Source organism: Rhinatrema bivittatum, chromosome 3 (assembly GCF_901001135.1).
Source record: "Rhinatrema bivittatum chromosome 3, aRhiBiv1.1, whole genome shotgun sequence".
Lineage (NCBI taxonomy): Eukaryota > Metazoa > Chordata > Amphibia > Gymnophiona > Rhinatrematidae > Rhinatrema > Rhinatrema bivittatum.
Window position 1 is genome coordinate 45,803,120 of NC_042617.1, and position 23,544 is coordinate 45,826,663.

The 23,544-nt window shown below is 43.3% G+C and overlaps 1 protein-coding gene across 5 annotated transcripts in view; it reads left to right on the plus strand.

Annotated features, from left to right (window-relative positions):
• The window catches only part of ESRRG (estrogen related receptor gamma), a 1,204,337-nt gene that overhangs the window by 475,300 nt on the left and 705,493 nt on the right, over nucleotides 1–23,544 (plus strand). Inside the window, exon 4 of one of the 5 annotated variants that reach the window (XM_029593193.1) lies at nucleotides 13,233–13,261. The exons of the other annotated variants lie outside the window; for them this stretch is intronic. The gene's annotated coding sequence lies outside the window, so the exon portion shown is untranslated. The remainder of the gene's footprint in view (nucleotides 1–13,232; nucleotides 13,262–23,544) is intronic. 5 annotated transcript variants of the gene reach the window in all.

The window sequence follows — 23,544 nt, forward strand, 5'->3', positions numbered from 1 at the left end:
ACCTTGTGTGCGCTGAGCCGCGCAGCCTTCCTCCGCAGCCTTCCTCCGTTCCCTCCGCCCCCCCAGCCCTACCTAATCCCCCCTTATCTTTACCTGCCTTCGGTGCCTGGAGACTCTGGCCCCGCCCCGGGACATATGTGCATTCCAGGGCTTGCGCGCATTGCCGAACCTATGCAAAATAGGCTCGGCGCATGCAGGAGGGGTTTTTATTTATTTATTTATTTATTTATTTAATTAAAGGCTTTTATATACCGATGTTCATGTAATAGTACATATCGCGTCGGTTTACAGAGAACTAAAGTTAGAAATTACATCGAACATGTGGGATACATATAACGAGGCATACATAACAAGAATTATAAATAAACCAGAAACTTAGTATTACATCAAACGTAGTAAGCATGTGTGATAAAATAACAAGGTGTAAGTAATAAAAAGGGTAAAGTACTATTTTACCTGCAAAAGTCTCTGAAAATTACCTTCCCTGTGATCATCTGTGCATCCGCTGAGATTTGTGTCTTAATTCCATCTAGAAAGGCTGAAAAAAGTGTTGTGGACAGACAGACTTCCAGACACAGGGATTTCCATTTTGATGTGGATGATCTGCACCAAGATAACTGTATATTTGAGCATGGATTCTAAAGCAGAAAGTACCAGATCTTATAGGTATTGCCAAATTAGCGCATATAGATGGCAAGAAAACCGTATAAAGTTCCTTTCGTGATTGAAACAATTTTTTGCAGTGGAAGGTGGTACTCTTCTTGGTTGTGAACATGCTTTCCCATTATGGCAGCATCTTTTGTGATCCCTACTGGTCTTTTCATTCTTAAATTGGAATGCAAGGCAATTTCCCCAAATGAATTGAAAGGGTCCAAACTAATGTGCATGTGCCGGAGTATCTCAGTGTTTGTTAAGAGCATCTAAATACTGTGGAGCACGATTGTTTCCCCCTTTCTCTTTAACAGTATGACATGCTTCTCTATTTTTCGGTTCTCTTCTCTCTTGCTTATTTCTTTGGGCAACTCTGCATGCTCAGGTATTTTTGATGCTCTTCTTCATTCACCTGGGCAATTCTCCGTACATCTGTGTTCTCTTGTTCTTCTTTTCTGTATGCTTCATTTGTGCTGCAGGTCTGCTGTGTACTTCATGGGGTTTTTTTGTTGTTCTTCTTCTTCCTTTGATATTTTTTGTTTTGTTGTCTTTTCCTTTGCGTAAGACCTCTCCTTTTCACTGGTCTAGCTTGTGGCATTTTGATATTCATATTTTTTGTTGTTGATGGGAAAATACTGGAGAGGAAATTGCCAGTAGACCCCAAGCCGTGTCCTTTTTCTGTGATTTTAGATTTTTACAGTCCATAACAAAAATTTTCTGAGCGCCAAATTTCAGCCCTTGAGTCCATTTAGCAGCGACCAAAAAAGTTATGAAGGGCAGACAGATGGATGGACATTTGTGAATTGGCTTCTTAAATCCTAGGTGCAGAATCATATGTTAAATGTTCCAGTGGGAGTCAAATCACTATTTGTTTTCCTTTAAAAAGTCAACAGAAAATATTTGAAGAATCTGTTCCAAAGCTAAATGGAGACAATTTTGAGTAGCTCACATTGTTGCTAGGAACACACACACACACACACACACACACACACACACACACACACACTTTAGGGCATGTGTAGTTTGCAGCTGATTTTTAGTTTTCAACTTTAGCTACAGCATAGGTATAGGAATGGAGGAGAAGGTGCCTCCACAGGGGCCATGGCTTCCCCTCTTCCAAATTTCTGCTGTCAACAGAAGCCTTTTGGCACTTTAATACCCCTACCCCCACCCGGAGGCAGCTGTTGGTGTTGTTGCCTCTACTATGATCCCCTCACACTCCATGCTCCAAAAGAGTCAGAAGATCATGGCCTTGCAGCACCTCAGGCCCTCTTCCTTCTCCTTGGTTGCTGGTGCATGAATGACATCATGCGCCTACAGCCGCGGAGGAGATGGAGACCCGAAGCCCTGCAAGGCCATGATCCTCCATCTCATTACGAACATGGAGTGTGAATGAAGGGGTTGCAGCAATGCTGGGGGAAGAGGGGGAGATCACGCAGAAAGGAAATATGTGCTGTCCTACCTGCCAGCAATGAGGCTTCTCTTCTGGGGGGGGGGGGGGCGGGTGTGAAAAAAGTGAGGGCATCGAGGGGTGGGAATGAAGGGGGTGAAGGAGATGAGTAAAGGGATTGTGAGGTTGGAAGTTAGGTGAGTGAGGTGATTGTGGGAGTGGGAATGAAGGAGTGAGTGGGAGTCAATGTGAAGGAGTGAGGGCATCACGGGGAGGAGGGATGAAGGAGGTTAGAGGATTGTGGGAGTTGGGGATGAAGAAGATGTGGGAGATCAAAGTGAAGGAGTGGGGATTGTGGGGAGGTGAGATAGAGGTGAGGGGGATTGTTGGGGTGATGGAGTGAATGGGAGGTAAGTGAGGAGATTAAGGGGAAGGGGCAAGGGAAGAGAGCAAGGTTGGGGAAAGTATGAGGCAAGGGATGAGAGCAAGCAAGGGTGGGGATGGGGGAGAAATGAGAGGCTGAAGGAGAAGAGAGGGCAGGGGGAGAGAGGAGGGTTGTTGGAGGGAGAGGTGCTGGGTGCAGGAATAAAGAGGAAAGAGCTAAAAAGAGAGGCCTGGCCACTGTTTTTGTTGGGAAGGGACATTATGCTGAGGTCACAGAACCTTTGTTGTCTATATTGAGGAGCAGTCCTTTCTCTCCTGCTTCCAGACATCTCCCACCTGCGTTCCTCTTTTCTCTTCAGTCTCTCTCCTCAGCACCTGTCGCTCTCCACCCTTGCTCCCATTGGCCTACCCCATTACCCCTTCTTGTCCTTTGGCCTCCCTTCTCCATCTCCTTTCCCTTCTGGTCCCTTCCTCCTTCTTTCCCCAGCTCCCATCCTCTCCTCTTGATCTTTCTTCTCCTTTCTGCCACATACTCTACCCCTGTCCCTATCCCTATCCCCCACCTCGTCAAGAAAAACCAGAAAGGCTTAGTAGGCTCAAGATAGTGCCATAATATTGTGGAGCCACAGAGCCTTTGCTATGTTTTCTTTTTTTTTTTCTTCAACGCCCCCAGACCTCTCCTCTTTCTTTTCAGCAACCCAACTCTCTCCCTATCCTCACTCCTCCTTGCTTCCTCCCTCATCTCCCCTCTCTTCAGTACCCCACAACCCTCCCCATCTCCACTCCCTCTTGCCCCTTGACCCATCGCCTCCTTTCTTTCTTCAGCCTACCTGCTGCCTTCTCCTTGCTCCCACCTCCCACTTCTCTCCTGTTGCTCTCTTCTCCCAGTTACCACTTCCCCTCCTGTTGATGTCTCTCCCTCCTGCCCCTACTCCTATCCATCTCCCACAAGAAAAGCGACAAAGGCTCAGCGGCCCCAACATAACACCCTGTTGTATGGGTGCCACCAGGAGGTGGTTGTTTTTCTTATCGGGATGTAATGTAGCATAGCAACCCTCATTCCACAAAAGAACAATGACGAGGAGGAAATGCATTTCTAGTGCACCGGTGTTTCATTGCACATAGAGTTTGGCTTCTTGAAGTTCCCATTCTAGTTTTCATCGGCATATTTCTGTTTTTAATTTGTGATCACTTATTTTGTGTTTGTTGAGGGTTATTTTGCATGTGTGACTAAGGTGAAGAATTATTGTTAGGCGGCTGTATATAGGTTGGGGGCAAGGGGGATCTGTGATCACAAAGTATGTATGTATGTATGTATTTATTTATTTATTATTTTTATTATACCGAGTTTCATGACTAGCATCACATCAACCCGGTTTACAGTTAACAATGTGTGAAGAGCAGAGCGTAACGTAATAAACAATATTCCCAATTAAAACTTTAAATACAGTATAACAGTTAAAGGATGTGAGAAAGTTACAATAAAACAGGGAAAATTAACTAGGATCTGGAAAAGGGAAGAAGTTGAACAAAGCAATATTTACATAATATATTTACAGAACAGGCAGCACAGGATTTATATTGGGTTTGTCTTGCACCTACAATGAGAGGAATAAGCTTCTCTTAACCCACGGCACAGTATTTTGGGTCTGATCTCAGTCTCTGGCATTTACTGCTGGTGCTTTTCCTAATACTTGTATTGTGCCAAACAGCTTCCTTCTACACTTGTTAAGGTGTTTTATATGCAGGCAACATATTGAGGTGAGCTTGGAAATTCTTTTTAATCAAGTGAGTAGTGCCCAAACAGATAGGGCGATTTCTGTATCTTTAGGCCGCATTTTCTTGCTCTTTGATTGCACCTCTGGGTACCTGATGATCCTTTTTCTCTCCATGCATAGTACAGGATAGTCACTTAGTACTGACATTTCTATTAGTAATGCTGATTTTGTTGTTTTCTCCTTTACCACTATGTCTGGTTTTCTAGCATTAAATGGTCTAAGAATGAATAATTATACTCTAATTTATGCGAAGAAGGTATGTAAGATAGAATGACGACCTATAAATGTAAATTAATAAATTGGCAGTGGAAATGCGAGCAGAGCTGGGGCAGAGCTTGGTTGCTGAGCTACAGGTACATGTGTACTAAGTGGCCGCATGCTTTACAGGTTCATGTGTACTAAGTGGCCGCATGCTTTACAGGTACATGTGTACTAAGTGGCCGCATGCTTTACAGGTACTTGTGTACTAAGAGGCCGCATGCTTTACAGGTACTTGTGTACTAAGTGGCCGCATGCTTTACAGGTACATGTGTACTAAGTGGCCGCATGCTTTACAAGTTCATGTGTACTAAGTGGCGGCATGCTTTACAGGTACATGTGTACTAAGTGGCGGCATGCTTTACAGGTACATGTGTACTAAGTGGCCGCATGCTTTACAGGTACATGTGTACTAAGTGGTGGCATGCTTTACAGGTTCATGTGTACTAAGTGGCCGCATGCTTTACAGGTACATGTGTACTAAGTGGCGGCATGCTTTACAGGTACATGTGTACTAAGTGGCCGCATGCTTTACAGGTACTTGTGTACTAAGTGGCCGCATGCTTTACAGGTACATGTGTACTAAGTGGCCGCATGCTTTACAGGTTCATGTGTACTAAGTGGCGGCATGCTTTACAGGTACATGTGTACTAAGTGGCCGCATGCTTTACAGGTTCATGTGTACTAAGTGGCGGCATGCTTTACAGGTTCATGTGTACTAAGTGGCGGCATGCTTTACAGGTACATGTGTACTAAGTGGCCGCATGCTTTACAGGTACATGTGTACTAAGTGGCCGCATGCTTTACAGGTTCATGTGTACTAAGTGGCGGCATGCTTTACAGGTACATGTGTACTAAGTGGCCGCATGCTTTACAGGTTCATGTGTACTAAGTGGCCGCATGCTTTACAGGTACTTGTGTACTAAGTGGCCGCATGCTTTACAGGTTCATGTGTACTAAGTGGCCGCATGCTTTACAGGTACTTGTGTACTAAGTGGCCGCATGCTTTACAGGTTCATGTGTACTAAGTGGCCGCATGCTTTACAGGTACTTGTGTACTAAGTGGCCGCATGCTTTACAGGTTCATGTGTACTAAGTGGCCGCATGCTTTACAGGTACATGTGTACTAAGTGGCCGCATGCTTTACAGGTTCATGCTGTACTAAGTGGCCGCATGCTTTACAGGTACTTGTGTACTAAGTGGCCGCATGCTTTACAGGTTCATGTGTACTAAGTGGCCGCATGCTTTACAGGTACTTGTGTACTAAGTGGCCGCATGCTTTACAGGTTCATGTGTACTAAGTGGCTGCATGCTTTACAGGTTCATGTGTACTAAGTGGCCGCATGCTTTACAGGTACATGTGTACTAAGTGGCCGCATGCTTTACAGGTTCATGTGAACTAAGTGGCTGCATGCTTTACGCTTGTGGTTTGTACGGGCAGCAGATCAGGGAAGAAACGGTGCGTGTACATTTGAAAGTGCCAATGACCAGTCTAAACCCACCCCCTCGTAACAATCCGGATAAAAATCTGCCAGCTGTGAAAGTCAGCATATACGGGGGATAGGTGACAATCTCACTTAGGATAACCTAGCCAGGTAGCAATATAGGGGTCCTTATTCAGTAAACCAATTAGTGGACAAGTTATCTGGATAAATGCCCGCTGAATACGACCGACCTAAGGTTATCTGGCTACATATAGCCGGATAACAAAAACCTATGTTATCAGCTATGTCTGAATATAACTGATTAAGACTTTGTTATCCGACTTTGTGTGACTGGATAACCCCGCCTATCTTTAAAAGATTTCAGGCTAAGAAGCGCTGTCATTACCCTATAAAACAAAAGTTAAGATTAGAAGACAATCAATTCCCCCCCCAAAGCTGCTGCTAAAGAGTTGCCAGGCTGTAGTAACCCACGCCCACACCCCCTCTCTTCCAAACCTTTTTAAATCTTGAGAAAGTGTCCGGCATTGTGTACCGGGCACCAGTCCCCAGACTCGGTCGTTAAATCCCCCCCTCCCCCCCCAGCAAAGACTCCTGGTGCCTGCCCTCCCCCATCTCAGCCCTTACGTCCTTCATTGTGCAGGGAGAAGGTGGGGATGCAGCCTGGACTGGAGACTGGCATATAATCCCAGGCACTTTCTCAAGGTTTACAAAGATTTGGAGGGGAGTAGGATACTACAGACTGGCAAGTCTTTAGCAGCAGCTTTTTTTTTTTTTTTTGAGTGGGGGGGAGTGGTTTGGCCGCCTTCTCGTCTTAACCTTTGTTTTGTAGGGTAATGACAGCACTTACTTTTAAAGATATCTGGTTAAGTAGCGTGTTATCCGGCCTCACATTGGCAGGTTTAAAGTTATCTGGCTAACCTAGCTGGATATGCCCAATATTCATCTAGGTTAGCCAGATACCTCCGCCCCTTCCTGGAACGCCCCCAAAAGGCCCCTGTTTTATCCGTCTAAATTATAGCCAGATAGCTACTTATCTGGCTATAATTTAGATGGATAAGTGGTTGAATATGCCACATTTGCTATTTCGACAAATTTTGAGCTATCCATCTAAATGGCTTTTGAATATGGACCTCTACGTTATCTGGTTAAATTCTTTTTGAAACTTGCCATGTAGATGTTGGGCTTGACCTAGGGGATTTGAGATAAACTGAACAGAATGACTTTAGTTACTATGTACATCTGTGCTCATGAAGGTCTTAAAAATTATTTGACAAATTGAAGTATATTGATGATTGCAGGTCAGACGCCTGTGTGATTGATACTTTTTACCAATGATATCAAAGAACGTTTGAGTAATAAAGCAAGAATTTTATATTGTGAGCAACTTGTGACATGGCAAAGCTAGGTGATGGGGTGCAGTCTGAGTTTGGGATTTTTTTTTTTTTGTCTGACCTTTTTAGTGCAAATGGATTGAATTGCACCAGATATCCTTTGGGCCTTATTCTAAAAGGAATTTAATTCCATTCTGGGGACCCTGTGGAACCTTGAGGCCTTATTCAATAAAAGATTGTTTCCATATATATGTTCTTGTTTGTGTAACTATTGTAAATCCCACATGGAGCATCTGAGCAATCCTGCAGGTTACAAATTGTAATAACTGAATAGATACAGCATAGGAAAAGTCCTTTGTGAATAAGAGCTTTTGTCTCATACGAATTGTAAATATGGAAGAATTACAGTGTGGCTCACTTGCACAGTTTCTTAATATATTATGGTCACCAGGAAGCAGACAGATACACTGCTGCTTAAACATCAAGGGCTGACCTTGGAGCCAGCTTAATTGAAGTAATGAATGATCAGAATGGGTCCTGTGGTACCCCAACATACGTTTTTTATTATTTTCTCGCTAGGGCTGGTGATTGTCTGTGTTTGTGCTTTAAAACCAAGGGAGAAAAACAAAGGCATTATGTTTGCTGTGACTAGCCTTGGCAGGGCATATATGGCAGTTTGCCTTACGCAAATTAAGCCATCATGGTATTTCTCAGAGAACGGCATTGAAGCCTGCTGGCACAATTATTTAGCAAGGTATAGTCATCCGATTGACTGCTTCTCATATCCCTTCCAGGGCTCTTATGCAAAATAGTGCAAGCCAGGGTAGCATGGTCAATGAGGAATGAAGCCCAAATGTGAAGCGAAACAAGACGGCAAGCATTCAGTTGGAAGATAAGGAAGAAACAGATCGAATACCTTTTTCAAGAAATGGAGAAATATTCATTACAAAATTTGGGAGACTTTAATTCACGTTTTAGAAAAGCCACTCAAAGTCTTTAAAGCAGTGCTAGGGTTTGTCACTTAAGAGTAATTTAGTAGGTTGCAATCAAGGATCGCTGCAGTCATTTGGTGGTTGCACAGCTAACTACCTGGAAAAAAATGTGGTAGCATAGATGCTGCTTTTGAAGGATAATGTGTAGAGTGTTCATTTTTTAACCTGCATTATGCTACGCAGTGAATCCTAGTGTGCCAGGCTGCACTGGGTTACCCTGTGTCACGTCTGACATGACACAGCAATGACCTTTCTCAGAGGAACAGCATAAATGCTGTGCACTGTACTAGATAGTTAAAAGATGGTGGATGGACCAGCGGATCAGCAGCACTGCCGCCTAGGAGCCTCAGATCCAGTTCTCTTGTCCAGCAGGACTGTTGAGGAGGATGGGCAAGTTGCAGGAACCATTCGCTTGAGTTTCTACAGGAGCCAGCCCTCTGCTAGCCAAAGACTGGTTGTGAGGGCCTCAGATAAGATGACCTTCCAGCCCTAGGGAGCAAAGGTTGCACCAGGTCAGCTATCTGGAGAATTTTAAAGGGAAAAAGACCCTCCAAAATGATAGTTATGTACACACTAATTATTCTGAAAAGAATAGCATAATTAATTCCCAATTCATCAAGCAGTTAATCTTGTCAATTAGTACCTCTGATAGAGCTTAGGTTTCTGGTCGTTAAGGAAAGATTATCCTACTACACAGAGTTTAAGTACCATATATTTTCATTGGTAAATAAATTAGTACATCTAACAGATGGCATTAGTAGACAGGACCCGTTTCCTGTAAGTTAACTTTCAGGTAGGTTTCACTGTATATCTGCCAATAAATCTCCCAAAACAGACAAACACTGATTATGGTAAAAATGAGACTCTTATCATAAGACTTTATGTGCTGAAACTCACTATATTATAATTCTTGCATCTTTCTAGGTCAAAACACAGTAACTTGGATATATTTCAAAATAGCTAAGTACATTTTGTGCCACTTGAAAAGCTGTGCAGAAAACATAAAGGATGTCAGTCTGTCATGTCTCTACACAAGAATGGTCTCCGTAAAGATAATATTACATGAGAGGAAGCTCATGGAGGAGTGGGGCTGTTGTGGGGCCTGTGAACACTCACTGCCTTATAGGCCCTGTGCAGATTTATTATTATCACTGCAGCCTAAAGACCTTTGCTGGACCAGTAATGACAAGCCTTTGGGGGGGGGGGGGGGGGGGGCAGGCAATTTCCCTGGTAGCACCCTGTTACCCTCCCATCCAGTGCTGACCCTGAGTAAAACCTAGCCTGTTCTGTTTTATATGGATCTGTATCAGGAGTAGGCAGTTTCTGTCCTCGAGGCTGCTAGGAGGTCTGGTTTTCAGGATATCCACAAGGCAGATGCATAATATATATTTATACGCACTGCTTTCAGTAAGTTGAATTTTAAAAGCCCTATGCGTGCCAAAGCCAGGAGATATGTGAGAATCTAGGGCTGGCACGGATATTAAGTGCGCGAGGCATGGGCAGGATCTGGGCGGGGCATGGGGTGGTCCGGGTATGTAACATGAAATGTGCACGTGAGTACTTACACGCGCAAGCGTTCACAGGGGACTCTGTTGTGTAACTTTTCTTCTGTAAAAAAACAAAAAAATGAGGCTAGTTTTTGGAGTTTTAAGGGTTGGGGCTAAAAGACAGGCATATTAACTAGGGGGGCAAGGACATCCTATCATTTACCTGGGCGAACTGGGAATGGACTGGGGAAACTGGTAATTGTGTTGGCGCGCCTACCTAATAAAATCTCCTCCCCCCCCTGCAGTACAGCCGGCATTTGTGCGCACATGCGCTCATCCATATACAATTGCGCACACAGAGAAAAACATTTATTTCAATGAGAGAAGACGTTACAGCAAGAGGGGCTAAATACCTACTTCGATTTCCCTGTAAATGCGTAGTTGTGTTTCCAAAATCTAAGTATGTTTTGTGGAACCTGAACAACTAAGGGTATAATCTCCATTCCTAACTGTACCACGGGGGGTTCGGACATTAGAATTAAAGGCATGGGTTAACTACCAGTACATGGTAAATGGGAAATATGATAATTCGATTCTTCTTAAGTCTGCTATATTGATAGAGATTGTAAAGGGACAATATAAAAAGGTTTTCGTTTTTCTTTGAAAATTTGTTTTCTGATAATGTGATGTCAAATTCTGCGAACTTTGTTCTTTGTATATTTTGAAAATTCAATAAATGAACAAAATTGCGCACGCATGTACAGCCGATTTTATATCATACGTGCATATGTTATAAAATGGCCGTGTCTCTGGGCATGAGCCGCGTGGATGCGTGGTTGGTTTGAAATTTACCGACCCCCCCCTCCCCCCCCATGCATTTATATATCTCATGCATATTAATTTAGATATCCTGAAAACTAGACTTGTTTGTGGCAGTCAAGGAGCAGAGTTGCCTATCCCTTATCTATGTGATCTCTCTAATTATATACCAGTCAGCTACAAGATGACGGGGGCCAGGTTTACTAAGACTTTTCTCCTGTTCTGTGTTTATGGGGACAAAAGCCCAACTTATTAGTTATTTTTTAACAGCAGATAAGCTGTTGAGTTTACAGAGTATGTTTATATACTTTAGATGTTTGCATCTATGTGACACCTAGTTGTTAATATGATCATGATAAAAGAGAATTTTGAAAAGGCTTGAGAATTTTTACCTGTGCTTTATCTGTAAAGTTCTCATTTGGGTTCCTTGGGATCATTGGTCATGATAGTTATTCTTTGTTCTATCATACATTGCAAACTTCAGGGATGAAGTCTCTGGTGAATTTGGTCTTGTACCACTACCCAGACACACAATCCTATTCAGCCTTCGTATCACCTTCAAGAATGTGGAAGCAAGGCAGAGCACCAAGACACTAATTTTATGGAAAATATTTTTCTTACAGCAATAAAGACCCTCTTATACTTACTGGTCCAGGTGGGATTCCTTCTGTAGAGGTCCTACCAGACTAATTCTCCAAATCCGGAGCTTGAATAATGCTCTTCCTAAAAACACATTCATTATTCTCTGTAGTTGTATTTAGGGAGGATAATTTTCAGTAGTCGGTGTAAATCAGTGCATCTGCCTGGCAGTAGATGTCTAAAGCTACAGCAGTGTTTTCTAAATTGTGTGTTGGGATCTTCACAGTTTATATTTCTGGCCTGCAAGTATATGTGTATGTTGCAGAAAAGGTATACTTTTTCTATCTGTTTTATAACAGTATGGGGCGGATTTTAAAAGGCCCACGCGTGTAAATCCTTCCGGATTTACACGCGCAGGGCCCTCACACGCTGGCGCGCCTAAAGCCGCGGGACATGCGTAAGTCCCAGGGCTTTCGAAAAGGGGCGGGAGGGGGCATGTCCAGGGGCATTCCCGAAACGACGCGGCTTTTCGGGGGCGTGCTGCGGCGTTTTGGGGGCGGGCCCGGGGGCATGGCGCCGGCCCGGGGGCGTGGTCGAGGACCCGGGACTGGAGGACGGAGCGGGGCTGCCGGCGACGCACGCAAAGTTAGGGGGGAGGGTTTAGATAGGGCCGGGGGGGTGGGTTAGGGAGGGAAAGGTGGGGGGAGGGAACAGGCAACGCGCGCTGGGCTCGGCGCGCGCAGGTTGCACAAATGTGCACCCCCTTGCGCGCGCCGACCCCGGATTTTATAAGATACGCGCGTATCTTATAAAATCCAGCGTACTTTTGTTCGCGCCTGGTGCGCGAAGAAAAGTATGCGTTCGCGCAAGTATTTAAAATCTACCCCTATGTGCATATATTTTATGTGTGTAAAGATTGTAATGCCCTGAATTTAGTGTAGATTCATATATTTTATGAAGAGTGCCGTTCTCTGCACATACTTGTAATCGCCAGTTCTTCCGGACCTTCACCCACAGCCTCCAGCATTTCATCACTTAACCCAGACCTCCCCTTCCACCCAAAAACTGCAGACAAGGGCAGTTTCAGTTCCACGACTTAATCAGCAGGTGTGAAAGTGTGTGTCCAAGTCTGGCATTGAGCGTACGGATGCCACTGAGCACCTCTAAGCCTCCATGATTTACTTCCTTTTATATTTACATGTGACGCACATACTTGGGGGCTCTTGCAAAATGCTGTTTATGTGCATAACCTCCACTTCCACACGAGGAAATGTTTAGAAAATGTATCCCAAAACAGGAATATCCTCTCTCTTCAAAAATGAAAAACAAAATCTAAACTGTATAAATCTGGAGAAGTTAACAAAGTATCTGAAACAGAATTGCCTGAATGTGCAAGCATGGACTTCTTAAACTAATTGCATAGTGTTAAATGCTGAAGAAGACAAAATATTTTGTTTTCCTTAAAGGAAAGCCCTCTCAGCATGCTGCCATTGGAGTTTATATATATGTGTGGCACAAATAAATGCATTTATTTGCAAATATTGGTTGTTGAAATCTGCTCTGTTTCATTTGAGGTGCGAGCAGAAGTGCTAAGCTTTTCCTAGTGAGTGCAATAGAGCAGAAATAACTCTGTATATGTGTATGTTTATATATATATGTGTGTGTGTGTGTATTTATGCATGTGTGTGTATATATATAGACACACATACACATGCAGCATATAGATATCTCTGTGTATTTTATATTTTGATAGAGTTGAGATTTTCTTCCTTTCATATGAGAAGCTGTGGGGGAGAGAAAGAGAGAGAGGGAGACAACTTATTTAAATCCTGAATATCGTTAGACCTCATATGCATTGTTTAAAAAAAAAAAAAAAACCTAAAGAATTGCATATGGATTAGGGGGATGAATATTCTATTATTTTAGTCTGTTCTGCTGATCTTCTTACTGAGACTTTGCGCTTCAGAAATCTGCCAGGAATTTGGCTTGGCCGTCCTAGGCAGTCATTTTAAATGTGTATCAAGCACTTGATAGTGTATGATTTGCGTGCTGTTGCATTCCCATTGCTAAATTTTCCACCCATTTATTACTTTTTTTCATACTGTTTTAATATTTCAGGATGATGAATATATACAGCATCATTAAAGGTAAATAAAAAATGCATGAAATTAAAAAATGGAATATTAGATGTTTCTTTGCTGTAATCCCTGGGTCCAATAAGAATGAATAGTCACTCTTCTGTCTAGTAATCCCCAAACATGATTAGGGACCTTGTAGTTTCCACATAACCCACATAATATTTGTATCATATAAGCCTATTTATGGAAGGTTTGAGTAAAAGTTGTTATTAGAAGACCTTTAAAGCTACTTTACAGTTCAGCAAGATATGCCTTCTGCTCTTAATCTCTCCACTTTTATTATTTTCTTGAGTTGGTAGCAATGTGCTCTCTTTCTTTTGCATTCAATTACACCTTTTTTTTTTTTGGGGGGGGGGCGGAGGTTATTGTGGGCCAGGAAACACAGGGTAAGTTTATGATGAGTTGTCATGCCATCTGAAATTGGGTTTATGGCAGTTTGTTTATTGACTCCTATAGCCTTTTTTTTTGGACTTTTGCATCAAGCATAGATGCATAAACATGGCCTTCTCCACCTGAGTATCCAGGTCCTAGCTTAACAGTGACAAGACCTGGATGTTTCTCGACTGGAAAACATTTCTTTCTACTCTTTTGGTGCCTGATGGCTAGTGGTGGTTTATTTAAAAAAAAAAAAAAAATGTTGAAAACAGATCTTGCCATAGCTCTTTGGAACAAAGGCATATTGGGTTATCATGGCTCTGATTCAAAATCTGGTGGCTGCTTTGCCTCTTTCACACATAGGGGGATATGTGTGGCAGTAAGATGTCAAATGGCTAATAGGGATCTACAATCATTTAAAATGACATGGAGAACACCAGCAACGACTTTTGTTTTGTTTCATGTCATTTCCCATCCAAAAAAACACTCCCCCCCATCCCAAATAAAGTTTCATTTAATTGGCATGCACTAATGCAGAAAGTAATCATAATAAGAAAAAAGAGTAAACAAAACAAAATGTTTCTTCTGTGCATGGACAAAATTCATACGAGACCCTCCAGAAGTAGCTGATGAGGTGACTGCCATTTAGGTCTCTTAAATGGCAGTTGCCAGGTCTGAAAATGGCCTCTCCCTGGAGCTTCAGGTAACGCATGCAATGGCAGTATTTACCTGTCCTCACTGACGTGACTCTGAGGTTAAATCCGAAAATATAATTTAGAGCCAGGTTTAAGTGAAGAGCATGGAACCTGTGAATCATTTTACTTGCACGGTGAGAATGGATTTGCATTTTGGATTTAAGTACTCTCCTTTCCAAATCCAAGCTTAAAGCATTTATTTCTTTAGTTACAGTATTTATATGCCACAAATTCCAAAGTCCTTGGCAGTGCACAATATGATGTACATAAAAGCAGTAGGTGATTCCCACTTACATTCTAAGGGGGTTATTTACTAAGTGGTATTTTCTCTGGAGGGGAAAAATGTTTAGGGATTTACTAAGCTGCTAGACTGAGTACTGTACTTTATAAACCCTGTGATCTTTTCTCAAGTGACACAAATTACCACAGGTTAGTAGCCTCCACGTAATAGCGGTTCCACAGTTGGGAGATGCTATCTTGTTACAGGGCCTGAGCAGCCCAAATTACCCCTAATTCCCCAGTGTGGCAAATCCCCCAGGCATCTGGTGAGACTGCCTTTTTCAACTCTTTCACGCTTCCCCCTGAAATAATAAAAAGCTATTCGTGCAGGCCCCTCCCCTCTCATCCATACTTTGCCCCCTTTTCCAAAATTCCTCCCCCCCCCCAAGCCTTTGACTCTCCTCCCACCCTAGCCCTCCTACGGAACCTTCTCTCTTCACATACCATAAAATCTCTAGTGGCCATGCGGGGCCCAGATCCCCCCGTAGGATTTGGGTTCATCACCATAAATTCCTCCGGTACAAGCCTCCAACCCTGCCAAGTCCGGTGATCCCCCCCTCTTTCACCCTAGTCCTCTCTCCCGCTCCCTCTTAACATATTGTAAAAATCCCAGTGGCCTGGTAGAGTTTGGAGCACCCCTAGGCCCCGGACCTTGCACCATCACTTTTAAGATGGTGCCGGCCGGCCACTTTTATTCTTTTGCCCTATTATCAGTCAAGTCATGTTATTGTATTTACATAATATTACCTAGTAATGAGTAGCTTTGAATGTATTTGCATGCAGAGCAGCTCATTACCATTCCCGCATTATTGGGGCAAAAAATAATGTGCGGTATTTAAAATCCCATGCATTATAACTGCCTTAAGGTGTTTACCATGCAGTAAACACCTAATGCAGCTTAGTAAAGAACCCCTTAGATTATAATGCATCGTTGGCCCCTTTGATTTAATTTCTTACAACTTCTGGGAGGGAAAAATATTTCACAGAAAAAAAATCATGCAAGTCAAAACTTGTGTGAAAAGTGTTGAAGAGCCTTTGCCTGATTCTTACATGTAGTATTTTTATGTGGAAAAAAAATACCATAGTACATTTTGTTGAAGGTTATGTTTGCCCAATTAGTCCTTCTCAAAAGTAAACCATTGTCAGTTCCAAGGCTGCTTTGATTTTACTCACTCGTTGGCTTATACTGGGGCTGATGTAATAAAGCCCGCACTGAAATCTGCGCTGATTTTTCTGTGCGGATTTTTTTGGCGCGTGGTGCAAAAACCAATGGCAGCACAGGATGTAATAACGGCTGTGTATGCTAATTAGATATGTGCATAAAATCCATGTACAGTAAAGATATACGCCATAATGTGCACAATTACGTGAACTAATGGCGCTGTGTAGTAAAACCTGCAGAAACCCACGCGGACATCCATCGGCGTATGAAAGTTTGTGATTGATTCTCAGGGTGAAAGCCTTTCTTTAAAAAAAAAAAAAAAAAAAAAAGAATAAATTAGTGGTCCAGAAGTTAATGTGAAGTTGGGTAGAGCAATATCTAATCCCTTCATGTTCGGACTCCGACTGCTGATGGGAGAGTGTAATGCAGATCAGTGATTTTGCCTCCTTGAGAAGCTGCCTTCTCTCTACCCATTCTGTCCGCCACTTGGCTGACTCTCAAAAGCATCACTTACCTCCAGCCCTGACCCAGGTGCTAAAAACACATGTTAAAAAAACCCACACTAACCCGATCTCCCTGCTAGCACGGCTCCCTGCATTGTCTGCAAATAGATAATCGCCTCTTTTGCATGCCATTAGCATGCACTCGCACAGAAAAACTGCGGGTCTGTAAGCGCATTTGTACGCACTCTTTTTCCATGCACAAAACCCTTATTACATACCTGTATAGGGCTTTGTGTGGGGGAAACACATGTACAAGCCTGCGGCAGCTTCAGCACACCTTATTACATCGGCCCCATTGACTTTGTTTTTGTTTTGTTTTTTTTAAATAATTTGAAGCGTTAAGTCACCAGTGAATCGTTCCTTTTACGAGTTTGATTCCAGCCAGACTTCTTCCTTGATTGTTCCTCCTTTTGTGATACATCATTTTGTGACAAAATTTAGATAACTCATTAACATCAGATGAGATCCTCCATGCTGATACGCATGACCTGGACTGAATGCAGGAAAACTCCACTTTCATTCTGCTTTCAATGATTAGGATAAGCTCTCCCCAGCAGCCATCACAGCTCCTGTATTTACGGGCAGTGAGAACAATTATGCTGTTGCTGAGCCGAGGAGTCTGTCTACCAGGAATACCAAGATCAATACCCGTTAGTGAGTCTGCACTTATGGGGTGTGCTAAGTGACCACAGTCCTCGATGCTCACCCATGAATATGACATGTTCTGAAACAATCACGCTACGTACTGCCCAAGAAACTTGGATGAGGTCCGAAGTTTTAATCTCTGCTCCCATTACAAATTGTCAACTTTCAAGTGGCCTGGAATTAATTTATGATAAGAGCATACTGCAGTGGCAAAGGCCAATCTAGTGTTGGCATTGTAATCCTCAGTTTACTAAAGAACATCAAGCTGAAACCTAACTATCCCTGTGCAGTTTTCAATTACCCCTGTTTGGTCTTCATACCTTTAAATGATGTTTTACAGCATCAAAACATGAAGATTCTATAACACAGTCCCTACTTAACTGTTCCTTCCATTCAGAGGGCTTTTGCAATGTTACAAGCACCATTTCAATGTTTTGAAATACTCTGGATGTCTCTGGTGAGAATTATTCTGGGGTTCTGTAGATTAACAGAAATAGATGAGGGAAACAAGGGGTGCTGTTCTAAATAATCAGTTTGGTAATCTTAGGGGAAATTTTGCAACGGCCCGCACAGATTGGCAAACTGTTATATGCTTGAGTCACACCAGTTTTCAAAGTGAACTTTTGCACTTAAGTTCGCTTTAAAAATTAGCCCATGAAAACTACCTGTACACAATTACACCTGCTACTATGTGTGTGTGTGTGTGGGGGGGGGGGGGGGGGGGGAGTTTTCAGGGAAATTTATGTGCAGACCTCTCAAAATCGAAACGTTTGGGGATGACTTTCAAAACTTGTGTGCACCTATGTACACGTGTATATCGACGCGCACAAAATTGCGACTGTATTTAATAATACGATATGTGCAGGTTATAAAATATGAGCACATATGCGCGCATAAATGCATCCATAGGTAAAAGCTATGAACCGCATAGATTCAGACTTATACGATTTAAGTAGCAGCACCTAGCCGGATAAGTCTAAAAAGCACTACTTGTCCATCCAGTAGCACTTTTCGGACTTATCCAGGTATGTAAAATAGCTGGATAAGTTTTTTTAAAAAATGCTACTTATCCAGATAAGTTCAAATTTGTCTAAGTAGTGGCAAAGGTGCTACTTAGCCAGATAAGTCAGAATTGAACCGTATAAGTGTGCACAAGTGATAAAACCACGTATTTATATTTACAGTTTTTAAGGGGTATGTGAATAGAAGTTTCTTACGTTATTTAGACGCATTTGTGCCCTGTAAGTCGGCTTTTACACACTTAAATCAGTGGATTTTCTAATCTACGCACAGCATTGAAGTAACCAGTTATACTCAGATCATCTGCAGCTCTTGAAGACCCTCCTGGCTCTTCAGCCTGAAGTCCCCCTATTTCACCCAGACCTCCTCCTCCCCCCCCCCCGTTATTTTTTCACTTCTAAGGTATTTACGATCACTTACACCAGATAATGACCAAGTACAAATATCTGAAAGTAAAAGACTTGCGCACATCTCCTTGGCAGATTGTAAAATAGCAACTTGCTTACGGAAGTGTTGGCCCCTCCCTGCAACGCCCCTGGCCTGCTTCATTTTTACACGAGCAAACTTACGGATCCTGATTTACGCGTGCATGTTGCGGTTTTTAAAATAGCATGTACTTGCACATATGCTATTTTGTAAGTGCCCAGCTTTTAAAAATTCACTTTAATTGCGTAAATATGAACCTCCTCCCATACTCAGCCTCCTGGACTATGTGCATGTAATTTTACATACATCTCAACTAGGCAGTTTTCGAAAGGGCCATTTCTGCAAGTTAAGCACTCTTTTACCCATAGAAGTCCCTTTGAAAATTGCCCTGTTTGAAAGCACCAGAAAGCTGACATGAATTTCCGATTGTTAGGAAAATATCAGCAGACTCTGAATTAGTATTAGCATGTGGGTGCAGTTCTATCCATATCTCTTCGTTTCAATGGTGCTTCTCCTTCCCTTACCAATGAAAGTATATATATATAAGAATAAAAAGATGTAGTGCTATGGCTTTTAGTCATTAAAACAATCATCCAGTCATTTTACTTGAAGTCTTGATTTTCTTTTAAAAAGATCAGAGTCTTATTTTCATTTGTTTTACCTCACACAGGAGCAGATTTTCAAAGAGTTGCGCGCGTAAATCCAGGAGGATTTACGTGCATAGGGGGGGTTACGCGCACCGGGCCGCGCGTAAGGCCCTGGGACGCGTGTAAGTCCCGGGGCTTGAAAAAATGGGTGGTCCAGGGGCGGTGGCGTGGCAGTCTGGGAGCGGGACATGGCCAGAGGCCTCTGCAAGGCCCCTGGGCCGGGGGATCACGCGCCGGCAGTTGGCCGGCGCGCACAAGTTACGCCTCTGGCAGATGTCACTTGTGAGATAAAGGTACGGGGTTTTTTTTTTCCATGCTGGCGGGCGGGACAGGTAGGGGAAGGGGGGAGAACGGGAAATCCAGCTGGTCTCCCCGAGGGTTCGGTGCGCGCAAGGTGCACTAGTGTGCACCACCTCCGCACGCCAACCCCTGATTTTATAATACGCGCGCGGCACGCGTGCGTATTATAAAATCGGGTGTACAGTTGTGCGTGCCGGGTTGCACGCACAAATGTAAGCCGCGCGTATACCTTTTAAAATCTGCCCCATAATTTGTCCTTATATTTGACTTTTCTTTAACAAGTATTTTCAAATACTTAGGGCCTGATTTAAGTAGAGAGCAAACGTGCAATTAAAAAAAATGTGAGAAACTCAAACATTTATTTTCTTGCACGATTTTGTAAATAGCATCTCTTTTGCCAATGGATCAAATTTCTGGCACCTTCCAAAGGATAACATAAAATTCCACAGAAAACAAATTGTCTGCCGAGATGTCTGCCAGAAAAGCATCGCAAGACCTTTTCTTGATTCTTAAATTTAACATGTTCAAGCACAGCACTTTTTTGGTAGATGGTTTAACTTGCATGCTTTTTTCAGCAAAAGATTTTTTTTTTCTTTATGAAAATGAAGAAAATAAAATGCATGGGCAAAATATCTGCTCTCAAACTTGTGACAGCAGGCTGCCTGGCAGAGGTTTTTCACTTTTTGAGGGGCTCAGAACTTTAATCTGACTATTCATTGAGGCTGGCCAAACAGGGATGGACAGATTTTCTTCCATCCTGCTCTGAATCCATGTTCCAGTATGCAAATATTTTATGTTTTTCCTTTTTTTTGTTATTGGAATCTTTTTTAACATTATTGAAATCTGCCTTTTGATTTTGATGGGAAAAATCCAATTTTCCTCTGATGGAAATATTTGTAGCTCTGAGTTATTCAAAGTGTTCAAAGATTGTGCTTGCACATAAAGTCTTGCACTGACCTACAAATATCTGCCCTGAAACTATCGGAAAGATCAAAATTGGGTGGCTCTAGGTATGTCTTAGTGGAGCTACAGATTATCTGGAATATTTTGGTCATGCTATGACTGGCTTAGATTTATTGGAATTTATTTGTGGCCTGTCCAGGTTTGACGCTGCATATTCCCGCCTCCCACTCCTTGGTTTGGATGCGGTTCATATTTAATCTAGACTTGTACACCCAGGCTAAGTGCAAATCATTCCCCATTGTACTTATGCTCAGGATTGTCATTATGTGGCCTCTTCATTTGGAGTTGTACTTCAGTTAAGTCCTTTACTGAGAAAGCTAGGACTATGCACACTGGGGTAGATCTTTAAAAAATACGCGATCGCGTACTTTATAAGATACGCGCGTAGCCACGCGTATCTTATAAAATCTGGGGTCGGCGCGCACAAGGGGGTGCACATTTGTGCAACCTGCACGTGCCGAGCCCAGCGCGCGCTGCCTGTTCCCTCCGAGGCCGCTCCGATTTCGGAGCGGCCTTGGAGGGAACTTTCCTTCGCGTTCGCGTACTTTTGTTGGCGCACCAGTCGCAAACAAACGTACGCTGGATTTTAGTAGATACGCGCGTAGCCGCTAAAATCCAGGATCGGCGTGCGCAAGGCTGCCGATTTTGGGCAGCCGGCGCGCGCCGAGCCGCGCAGCCTGCCTCCATTCCCTCCGAGGCCGCTCCGAAATCGGAGCGGCCTCGGAGGGAACCCTCTTTCGCCCTCCCCTCACCTTCCCCTCCCTTCCTCTACCTAACCCACCCCCTCGGCCCTATCTAACCCCCCCCCTACCTTTGTCGACTGATTTATGCCTCCCTCCGGGAGGCGTAAATCCACGCACGCCAGCGGGCTGCTGGCGCGCTGAGACATGACCCGGGGGCGGTTCCGGAGGGCGCGGCCACACCCCCGGACCACCCCGGGCCGAAACCACGCCCCTGGGCCCGCCCCCGAAATGCCGCGTCCCGCCCCCAAAACGCCGCGTCGATCGGACCCGCCCCCGACAAAAAACCCCGGGACTTACGCGAGTCCCGGGGCTCTGCGCGCGCCGGCAGGCCTATGGAAAATAGGCGCGCCTGCGCGCAAGGCCCTGCTCGCGTAAATCCGGGCGGATTTAAGCGAGCAGGGCTTTTAAAATCCGCCCCAAAGTGTAGAAGCAGGCAATGGTTGCAACATCACTGCTAACTAAAATTATTAATAGTTAAATCATTCAGTATGAGCAATGGTCTATCACTGTTTCCATCGTAATTAAGTTTATTGAAAGTGTGAAATGTTATATGGTGAGCTGAACAGATTTCACTAGGGATTCTAACGTATCAGCCCTTGCAATTGAGTTCACTTGCTCACTCTTAGCAAGAGGGCTTCTACCAGATGAATAAATTAGATTGATTGCATTATGTCTGTCCATCCTTTCTTTTCATCCATCTCGGACAGCATCACAACAAGAATTGGGGAGCCTCTGGCAAAATCATTCTCTTCCATGACATGCACAGTGTCACCAGAGCAAGTGATTATTTTATTTAAATGGCAGCCAACAAAATAATCGTATTCTAAAATAATATAAATTATAGAAATATATTTTAGAGCACAGGGCTATACTTCCAAACACGACCTCAGAGTGCTTTACTGTGATATGTTAAAAACACCAATAATGGCCATCTCCAGAGCAGAACCGCCGTGCTGCTTTTCTTAGTGATTGTACAATGCATGACACTGGGGGAAAGGATCACATTAGCCTGGTCACTTCATTCTTTGCTCAGAATGAGGCTAGGTGAAGTAAAATTACTTGCTTGAGGTCATGTGGAGAGTCAGCATAGAGCTGAGATGAAAACCAAGAGCTCTGATGCTTCACCCTTTGAACTTCATACCGAGCACATCTACCTCAAATGCATCACTGCTTTTACATTACAGTTCTGGGCTCCATAAACCTTTAGGTTGGGTTCCAAGCAGATGCATTTGGTTTTAGATGTTTTGTCCCTACTGTACTAATTGTAAAAGTAGCATTTTTTTCTTTTTATAATGCTGTGCTATGGATTAATAACAGAAATAATGCATGGTGCAGTCCACTCTTGTTTTTTTCCTAAGATTTAATAAATGTACCATAATAAAAGTGAATTTTAAAAGCAATATGCACATCAAGACACGCATGTATTGCTTATTTGCGGCCACCCAATTTTATAAACCGGCCACATAGGCGCACAGGTATCAATGTGCGAATATCTCGCATTGGGGAAAAAGGGGCGGAATGTGAGTGGAGCATGGGCATTCAGGCACCGGGCCAAGAGATATGTGCATATGTATATATGCACATGGGCACGCATCCAGGTCCATTTCAGCACAACTTTACTTCTGTTATGGCTGAGTTGTAAGAATAAAATGATTTCTAGCGATATATGAAATGATTGAGGGCTCTGGGTTAACTGAGTAGAGTGCAGGCTAAAGAACCAGGGGGTTTTGGGGACCTAGCTGTAGACTGGGCAAGCTTGTCGACGAACAGGTGAAACTGGTCTTGTCCTAGTCGCCTGCATGTTATATAATTCCCTCACTTGTGCATCTTAAAGCCAACATTTCCCTCCTGTGCATGTACATGCTTAGAATAAGGAATACACATACATGCGCCCAATCTATTTTAGAACATGTTCGCGTACTTGCGTGCAGGATATAAAACGGAAGCACATCTGGCTGCTTGTGCCCATATATACGTGTGTATGGGCACTCGCGCACCCGATTTAAAGTTATCATCATAGTTGGAAATGCCAGTCGGGTGTTAGGATTTAACAAATAAAGCATTCTTCTTAACCAACATGGCCAACTTTGTTTTGAAAGTACTTACAATCATTTTGTTGAGTACCATGTTGAATTATAACTTGTATGATTTATAGTCCAGCTCTGGAAGCATTTCTTTATGGTTTTTCTAGTGCATTCAAGTAAGCTGAGAGGCTAAGGTAATGCCAATTGTCTCATTCTGTTACTTTTTTTTTTTTTTGGGGGGGGGGGGCGTTATTTCTGTCTCTGGATAAAGATCAGTTGCTAAAATACTTTATAAAGGAACATAGGTTTGGCAAAATGGGAATAGTTGAGAACTAAGGTGAAGCAGCAAAGAGGTGCAAATTGACCCACCAACTTGGTACATCCAGCTGAGCTCCAAATGTCCACAACTCCAAATGTCAAGGAAACCCCTTGATATGTGGTTTGTGTGCGGTCGCTATTTATGGACAAGTTATTGGTAGGTCAGACCACACGCTGGGAAAACAAAAGCAC